This window comes from Perca flavescens, chromosome 7, assembly GCF_004354835.1.
Source record: "Perca flavescens isolate YP-PL-M2 chromosome 7, PFLA_1.0, whole genome shotgun sequence".
Taxonomy (NCBI): domain Eukaryota; kingdom Metazoa; phylum Chordata; class Actinopteri; order Perciformes; family Percidae; genus Perca; species Perca flavescens.
Genome location: NC_041337.1, coordinates 33053533 through 33062309, shown reverse-complemented (window position 1 = coordinate 33062309; position 8777 = coordinate 33053533). Strand labels below are relative to the sequence as shown.

Below are 8777 nucleotides of genomic sequence, written 5' to 3'. Positions count from 1 at the left end.
TTGTTATACTGTACACTTAAGAGTATTTTTTTTTTTTATATATATATTTTTTTACTGTCCTCTGTTTTTATTCTTTATAAGTTAAGTGAGTGTTGTAGCCTAGCCTACTTTAGAGCAAAGATTAACCAGAGTCAAATTCCTTGTTTGTTTACTCAAACCTGGCCAATAAAGCTGATTTTGATTCTGATGTTGTTTCTATGTATTTATGTTTTAGAGAAAAAAGAGTGACAACCCTCTGTCACCTGACTACGTTCCTTCAATCTTCAATCATGTTCCATCCCAGGAGAAGAGAAAAGAAGAATGAGGTTAGATGTATTCAACAGAAGAGCAAACTTCAAAGAATAGAGAATCTGATTGCAAGCTAATAATGCCACTTTCCTTGGCAGATCCATGACTTTTGCTACCCAGTAATGATACATTGGATGAGGCTCTCACCATCGAGTAAGTACAAATTAACACCACAAATTTCAGGGTTATTCCATGTGTAATCTGACAGAATTCAGTAAAGCGATAGCAACAACATCTCAGTTTTTTTTTTTTGGGTCTCAAAAGTAAGGGCTCACCCACTGCAGGCCTCCAGTTTTCACTTATTCATTGCACAAAACTGTTGTGACATTTCGACCACCACTACTCTTCGTTAGTATGGAATAATATACTAAATAGTAATGGCCAAATGTGGTCTTAACAGTGAAAGTCTTTCACGATGCCTCGGAACCTTTGGAAGAAGTGATGGCGTAGCTTTGCTAACTGGAGTCAATTGCACACAGGTTGATTGATTTTGCCCTGAGTCAGTGTTCCTTTTTAAATAGGGTGAGAAAGCACTGCCCTATTTCTATTCCACCATCCGGTCTTGTGTGCCCTGATGCTGGACACACAAGTACATAAGTGAGTTATTCTTTAATATTTTGTTTTATAATGGCAACTTGTAGTTCCACTTGTGAGTAATCCCTCAGTCTATATCCACGACATACCACTTATAGGGTTGGTCAGGTGCTGATGGAAATTACGCCTGATTACGGTCTTTTCGGCTGGATGTGTCCCTTCCTCTGTCTTTGTTGGCGTTCTAACGTCCGTGGATTTCTGAGGACTATTGTTAACTGCTCCTCAGATCTCTGCAGGGTAAATTCAGACAGCTAGCTAGACTATCTGTCCAATCTGAGTTTTCTGTTGCACAACTAAAACTACTTTTCAACATGCACATCTCCCACCCAGACAAATTCCTTTCTGAAATTATTTTGCAGAGGCCGCCCATGCTGATTGTGATTGTTTTAAAGAATTGCCAATATACCAGAGCATGTTTTTCCACCATATGGGAATGCTGTGTGGACTCTGCAGCTGTGGAGAATTTCCCTTGTTGAACTGATGTAGTGTTTGTTGGAATACTTAACTGTGAACCAATGAGTACTTGAGATGATAATTAACAGGATTAAGACTAAGTACAGTACATGAAACTTTACTTAGGCTGTAGCATTGTTTCTTTTAATAAATGCAGACTTGAATACTAGAAAATATAAATATTGATATGAAAAATAAACTACCTTTTTTGTGGAATATCGGCCACACTTATATTACCTCATGTCCAATTTGTGATGTCCTTACACTTCTGCCCTCTTCAATTATTTATACCTTTTTTAAATCATACTAATTGAAATGATAATGGGCTGGAACCATAGGGGCTTATGGTTTTAACATTCTCTGTATAGAGGTCTTTGTTATAAAGACATGATTTGACCAATCTCAGATGTTGCTGGCATGATGCCAAATTCTTCAAATTGGCATGCACTATGAATGTTGATACTTGCATTGAGAGCCGTTTTCAGTTTGTCTATGATCACGGTCTGTCCCTATAAAGTAATTGTACCAATGCATTACTACAGAATCCAGTGTGGCTGAGGCATGAACCCACATCAGTAGTGACTGTAATAGGACAATATTGTGAAAGTATCCTATTGAAAGGCTTACCTTTTTAGTAAAGAAATGAAAGTGCATGTATATTGACAGCGTCTTGGAGTTTATGCACATTGTTTTTTGTCTTTTTTTTTTTTTTTTTTTCTCCGCCTGTTTTTTGGGAGTTGGTCTATTTTTTTATTTATATTTTGGATCACAATATGTTATTTCACACGTTTGTTATTGTAGTAGTAGTAATAATAATAATGATAATAATACACTTATATAAAAGTATTTCATTGTTGAAAAAATTTACATTTTATGTTTTGCAGGCCTGATTTGATATCTGTCTTAAAAAACATCACCAGCCGGCTTGACGGTGTAGTGCCTCCACGGTCCAACAGTGTGAATGTCATGAGGGAGTCTGTACTGGAGAGTGCCTTCAGAGCATTCAGGAGGCCAAGGTTTTCTCCAGATCATCGCCTCAATGTTGTGTTTGTTGACGTTGATGGCACCACAGAGGGGGCTGTAGATGACAGCGGCCCGAGCAGAGAATTCCTCCGCCTGCTGGTCATGGCAATCAAAGACAGCATGTACTTCACTGGACCAGAGGACAAGAAAAACGTGTCTTTGATATCCCGTGGTATGCAACACTGATAAAGCAATTATGTTTTTTAATATATAACAATTATGTTTTTTTCAATTTATGGTTTTTGCCACTGATGTGATCAGATTAATGTCCCAAGTGTCTGACAACATTATGGAAAGGAATCCTCTGGAGGTTGAGCTTTCTGTTAGAGTAAGATCCATTTTTTTTCCTTAAACATTTTCTGAAAAAAAAACACACCAGACTCCATGTAAGTAAACACATTTTTGCATCATAAAATACACAAAGTTGACAAACAAAAATGAAACTATGAAAAAGCTGTTCGCCTTTCCCATCAATCACTTGTTTTGGTTGAAATTAACAGATACTCTACCGATTGAAAATAAGATGGATCTTTACATGCTAAAATTACTGTTTATTAATTTGGGTTCTGGTGGGTTGAGCCATACCGATCTATGAGGTTTCTTGTTTTAAAAAAGCTGATTTTACTCTAAAGAAAATCCTCTCTGTAGGGATCCTTTATTTTATGTTGGCAAACACTTAGAAGAATAAGCCTGTCCTTTGAACTGTTGCAGCTCTGAGAGCTGGGGTGTTTGTAGGTCTGTCTGCTTCGGGCTGCTGCTTGTCCTCTCTGTCAGCATAGCTTACCTTTTGTGAAATGCCACTAATAAGACTTTGCTTTCATTAGTATAAATTGCATTTATAATAAACATTCAGTGTAATTAATTGAGAACATACTGTAGGGCTTTTTATTTTGTAGCACAAGGGAATGTGAGTTAAGAACATGCCGTTGGTCAATACTATGGGAATAATATAAACCAAATATCTTCATATAGTCATAATGGCCAGCGTGTGATTTAAAATTTGTTTTTCTTTTCTTTCTTTTTTTTAAAGTGACAGCTTAAATACACATTTGCCTAGGTTTGGCACCTGTGAATTTAAGTCCTTGAATTTGTTTAACTTTTTACTGTTGTAACACAAATTTCTGTTTCAGCTTTGGATTCTGGAGAGTACAAATATATTGGAGAAATGCTCGCTTTTGCCATTGTCCACGGAGGCATCAGGCCGTCCTTTTTTTCAGAGCGTCTCTAATGCATGCTTGCCCATTGTCCAACTCCACCAATTAAGATTGAGGAGGTGGATGACATGGAAATTCAGGAGAAGTTGCAAAGGGTAAATGGTAGCACACCTTGTATACCAGGGTGGAATGATTGCAGACATTCATCTGGTTAATTAAAAACAAACTGAATATTTTATAAGCAATTGATTTGAGAAATTTGTGTATGGCAAATTCAAAAATATAAATAAACATAAGTCTAAAATCTGAATAGTCAAAACTCTATTGTAGGGATGACATATGTGAAAAATCTAGCAAATGAGGACATATGGCCCAAGATCACTCTGCCCATCAATCATGTGTCCAAGATAAGGTGGAATGTGTGCAGGTGGTGGGAATGTTGTTTGGCTGTTAACTTTTGAATAGAAACACTGCATTTTCTGAGTATAATACTTGTGTTTTTACAGGTTGGAAGCGGAACTTCAGCAGTTTGGAATTGCTGAGGCAATAGCAAAGCATCCGGAGGTAATGAAACCTCTTTTTGTTGGAAGCCCCAAAGGTGTTGATATGGAAGACCTTCAGAACCTTTTCATGACATGAGACATGAGAACCAGGCTTTCATGTTCTGGAAAGACTGGCTCCTGGAGGTGGATGGTATGTTTTGTTTTGTATTATGCTATCCTCAAAATTGGTCAAATAAATGCTAATGGTATAGTTTTAAAGTCAATATTACACATTTTACCATTTAAGTTTATTGCTTAACATTTTGCGCGGTTTTAAAGCGATGGCATATTGATAACTTTATTTTTCTGTTTTGCTTCTCCTTTAGAGGGAACTAGACCTGTGACCCTGCAACAAATATTAACATTTGTCTCAGGGTAGACACCATTCCACTGCTTGGGTTTCCCTACCCACCACAGCTGGAATTCTTGCATGGCGACAATGACAGTAGGAGAGTGTTCCCAGAGGCCAACACTTGTCAAGTTGTCTTAAGGCTGCCTCTGCACACCTCTTATGACAACTTTATCCATTTCATGGAGTCTGGGATACTGCAGTCCCCGACTTTTGGAGTAATCTAGTCAATATATATACATATACACAACGTACCACTTCCGAGTTTGTGCTGCGGATTTCATTTTTTTCTTTTTTTTTCTCCCTTTTCGGATGCCTTCCGTTTTTTTTTTGTTGTAATTTTAAACTCTGCTCGATTTATGAGGACTATGGTTAACCTTTTCTCAGATCTCTGCAGGGTAAATCAAGACAGCTAGCTAGACTGTCCAATCTGAGTTTTCTGTTGCCCAGCTAAAAATACTTTGGAATGTACGTTTCACCAAAACAAGTTCCTTCCTGAGGATGTTTTGCAGAGGCGCCTTTGCTCTGTATGGCGTTTAGTGCCGCACCACAATGATTGTGATTGGTTTACAGAAGTGCCAGTAAACAAGAGTACTTTTCTATGCTATTAAATATAACTACTGTAATACTTATTTGTTGTCATTAATCGCCCTAGAACAATGAATCCTCTGTGGTTTAGGCATCTTACATTCACCAACACTGCACCAACAGTCCACAGTATTACGCTATACGCATACACAGCAAGTTGCACATCGGCACCAAACTGCAATACATTACGTCAATACAGTGTTTGAAAAGCTTTGAAACGGTGGTCAAATCAACGTCAAAATAATAAGCCAAAGAAATTAATTCTCATCTTAATCAAAGCCAGCATGTACTGCTAAAATGTTAGGGTGGACTTGCATTTTAGATGTGGAGCTACTAAATGAACACTGTCATTAGTAGTGAATATGTTTGTAAACCAGTGAGGATATTAACCTTTTTATCATTGTTTTGTAGATTAATCTAATAATACATTTTATTTATATAGCATACCGTAAAACCAGTAAGTAATAAAATCCAACATATAAAACAAGCCTATTAAAAGCAATTAAAAACAATAAAACCAGTAACTATCAGGTGAGAAATATGAGTACTTTTCTTTAGTTGGATGATTTATACAAACAACGTGATCAAAAACATTGATTTGCCATCTCTATAGTTACGTTTTGCACCTTTTTTTTTTTTTTTTAAATCTGAAATTTAACAATGTTTACAAATATGAGTAATTGGGTTTGCAACATTTATTTTTCTGAAACTCAGTTAATTAGAAACAAGGTGCTTATCTTTTCTCACGAGTTGTAACACTTGATCAAAGTACAACAGCAAAATATTTGTGCTGCTGTGGTTGTATTTTAAGAACTCGTTCTGGTAAATAAACTATCAATACTTCCCATGTTACACTAAAGCAGGTATGCTGAAAATAAATATTTCAAGCGGGAGATTTGGATTTGTGTCAAATCTCCTGTAAGTGAAGTAAAGATGGATAGCACTGGTTATCATGCTACCTATTATCAGATTTCTGCCTTAAATGGTGCAACATCAATGCAACAAGTTCCAACAAGTAAAACCTAGATGTGTTTAAATGTCACATTATCGACAAATACATTATGACAAAATGCATGCCAAATATATAGGCTTTATCGAAATACACCTCATCTGTAAAAGACGTAAAAAGAAACCAAAAACAGAAGTAAGCACATGTAGCAGTTTGTGAGAGCAGCAGTTTTATTTACTTAACATACTGATGTAGTTTTCCAAAAAGAGCACTAAGGCATGGTACTGAATGGGGGTTTTTTACATTGAGGTTTTGTGGACTGTTTTAATGACTTGTCAGATCAAAAACCTAGTAGAGCTTAAAAGGTGAAGTAGGGGTGGAGTGTTAGATTGTGGTCAATACACATGTCACTTTATTAGTTAGTGGCAATTTCTTCTTCGTTTAGCAAAGGGTGGGTGACATCTGTTTTTTACAAATTAATTCTCATCTTAATTAAAGCCAGCATGTACTGCTGAAATAATGTTAATGTGGACTTACATTTGAGATAGAGAGCTACAAAATGAACACTGTCATTAGTGGTGAATATGTTTGTAAACCAGTGAGGATATTGACTTATCATTATTTTGTAGACTCATCTAATAATGTTATTTATATAGCATACAGTAAAACCAGCACGTATAGCACATTAAAAAAGATAAGCAATAAAACAAGCATCTTAAAAGCAATTAAAAACAATAAAACCAGTAACTATCAGGTGAGAAATGTAAGACTTTTGTATGTGGAAAGCTAATCTGAAGAGGTGTGTTTTGATAATTGTTTTGAATGTGTCCAGGTCAGTACAGACACGGACGGGTATGGGTAGGTAGTTCCAGAGGGAGGGGGCTGCAATGGTGAAAGCTCTGTCCCACCAGGTACGGTGCGTGGTCCTGAGTGGTGGGGAGAGGAGGTTAGTGTGGTGGTGGAGCAGGTCTGTGAGGAAGGAGCCTGGTTATGGAGGGCTTTGTGGGTGAAGAGGACTTTAAACTGGATGCGTTGGGAAACAGGGAGCCAGTGGAGGCTCTGAAGGACGGGAGTGATGTGATCACGTGAATGGGTGTGGGTGAGGAGACGGCCAGCAGAGTTTTTGGATGTATTCCATTCTCATTCAGTGCAGTTGTATTCATTTTATCTTTTAACAACATATTCATATCAGAGCTTGACATTCCAACTCAAGAGAAGGGATGTGTTTCTTAAAAAAAAAAAAAAAAAAACTTTACTCTCTAATGGTGAAGTTGCTGGATTGTCATTTTCATGGGGAAAAGGCAGACTATTTTCATTTTCAAGTTCTTTGTTGATGTTAGATTCCTTCACCTGGTCTACAGTAGGATGCTTGCTGTTGTCTTGAGGACAATCCGTTAGATCCATTACTGCTGCAGCTGATGGCTTTGCTGCTTTCTCTATTCTTTGAAGTTTGTTCTTCTGTTGACTACATCTAACTCATTCTTCTTTTTCTCTTCTCCGGGGATGGAACATGATTGAAGATTGAAGGAACGTAGTCAGGTGACAGAGGGTTGTCACTCTTTTTCTCTAAAACATAAATACATAGAAACAACATCAGAATCAAAATCAGCTTTATTGGCCAGGTTTGAGTAAACAAACAAGGAATTTGACTCTGGTTAATCTTTGCTCTAAAGTAGGCTAGGCTACAACACTCACTTAACTTATAAAGAATAAAAACAGAGGACAGTAAGAAATATATATATATAAAAAAAAAAAATACTCTTAAGTGTACAGTATAACAATACAATAGAACTTACCATTTAACAAAAATATACAAAAGCGAGGGAAGGAAATGTGCAATATCAGTCAGTATAGTCTGAGATTTTATGATTTAAATATGAATACAGTGCTTCTTTGAGGTTAGCCAACGTTAGCCTTTGTAATCCACACAAAATCCATGCCATACTGCATAGGTAGAACTTGCCTTTTCGTAATAACGAACGGTTGTGGCTAGAAAGGAAAGGAACGTAACGTAGCTAGCTAGCTGTATCCCTACTAGCCCCAACGGTTAGAAACCGTTTTAGCCTTTTTGCTAGCTAACGTTAGCTAGCTACATAAATAAGATATTTCTGTTAAGTTACCTGATATGAAGTGGTCACAGCATAACCGAAATCCATTGTTTGTGGGCTCCCATGGCTCGGTTTGGTTCCGTCTGCTTCTAGCACGTTTTATGGAAGCAATCCATTTACTTCTTCTCTCGGGATCTTTAGCTAGGAATCTCATGCTATCCATTATCTTTTTTCCGATGGTTCTGGCATCCCGGCGCACAGCAGCTATCCACCATGCTGAATCAAGGCGTTTATTGAAATAGGCAGCAAATTATTTCCCCTTGGGATCAATAAATGATCCATTTATCTAGCTAGCTATCTACAATAGGTGCAACTAGCTAGCTAGTAACGTAGCTAGCTGACTCTGGCTCAGCTCCGATGGCAGTGAGTGTTTTGATATTGACTGGTGCATGCTGGGATCGCGTGACATCAACTGCCGGAACTCTTGCTAGCTAACGTTAGCTCTTGCTAACGACAGAGTGAAACAACATAAAGCAACGACAGAGGGAAACGACGCATAGCAACAACGCATAACAACGACGCATAGCAACGACAGAGTGAAACAACACATAGTCATGACACATGCAGCATTGACACAGCAAGACGACACGGTCAAACGACAAGGACAGACGACAGGAGTAAGTTGAGTTGACACAGACAAAAGTTGAGTCATGTGGGCAATCACAAAGACATAGACAGGTAATAGACACATAGACATGGAAGACGACACATAGCATAGACAGACAGACA

General features: G+C 37.6%; 2 long non-coding RNA genes across 2 annotated transcripts; one reads left to right on the top strand and one right to left on the bottom strand.

Moving 5' to 3' along the window:
- Positions 1–397: 397 nt before the first annotated feature.
- LOC114559318 (uncharacterized) lies at positions 398–4430 on the top strand. Its single transcript, XR_003693070.1, has 5 exons — positions 398–441; positions 2220–2530; positions 3489–3667; positions 4019–4205; positions 4381–4430. It is a non-coding gene; the product is annotated as an uncharacterized LOC114559318 (long non-coding RNA).
- Positions 4431–7431: 3001 nt separating this feature from the next.
- LOC114559313 (uncharacterized) lies at positions 7432–8777 on the bottom strand. Its single transcript, XR_003693065.1, has 2 exons — positions 8061–8777; positions 7432–7506 (listed from the first exon to the last, which is right to left on the bottom strand). It is a non-coding gene; the product is annotated as an uncharacterized LOC114559313 (long non-coding RNA).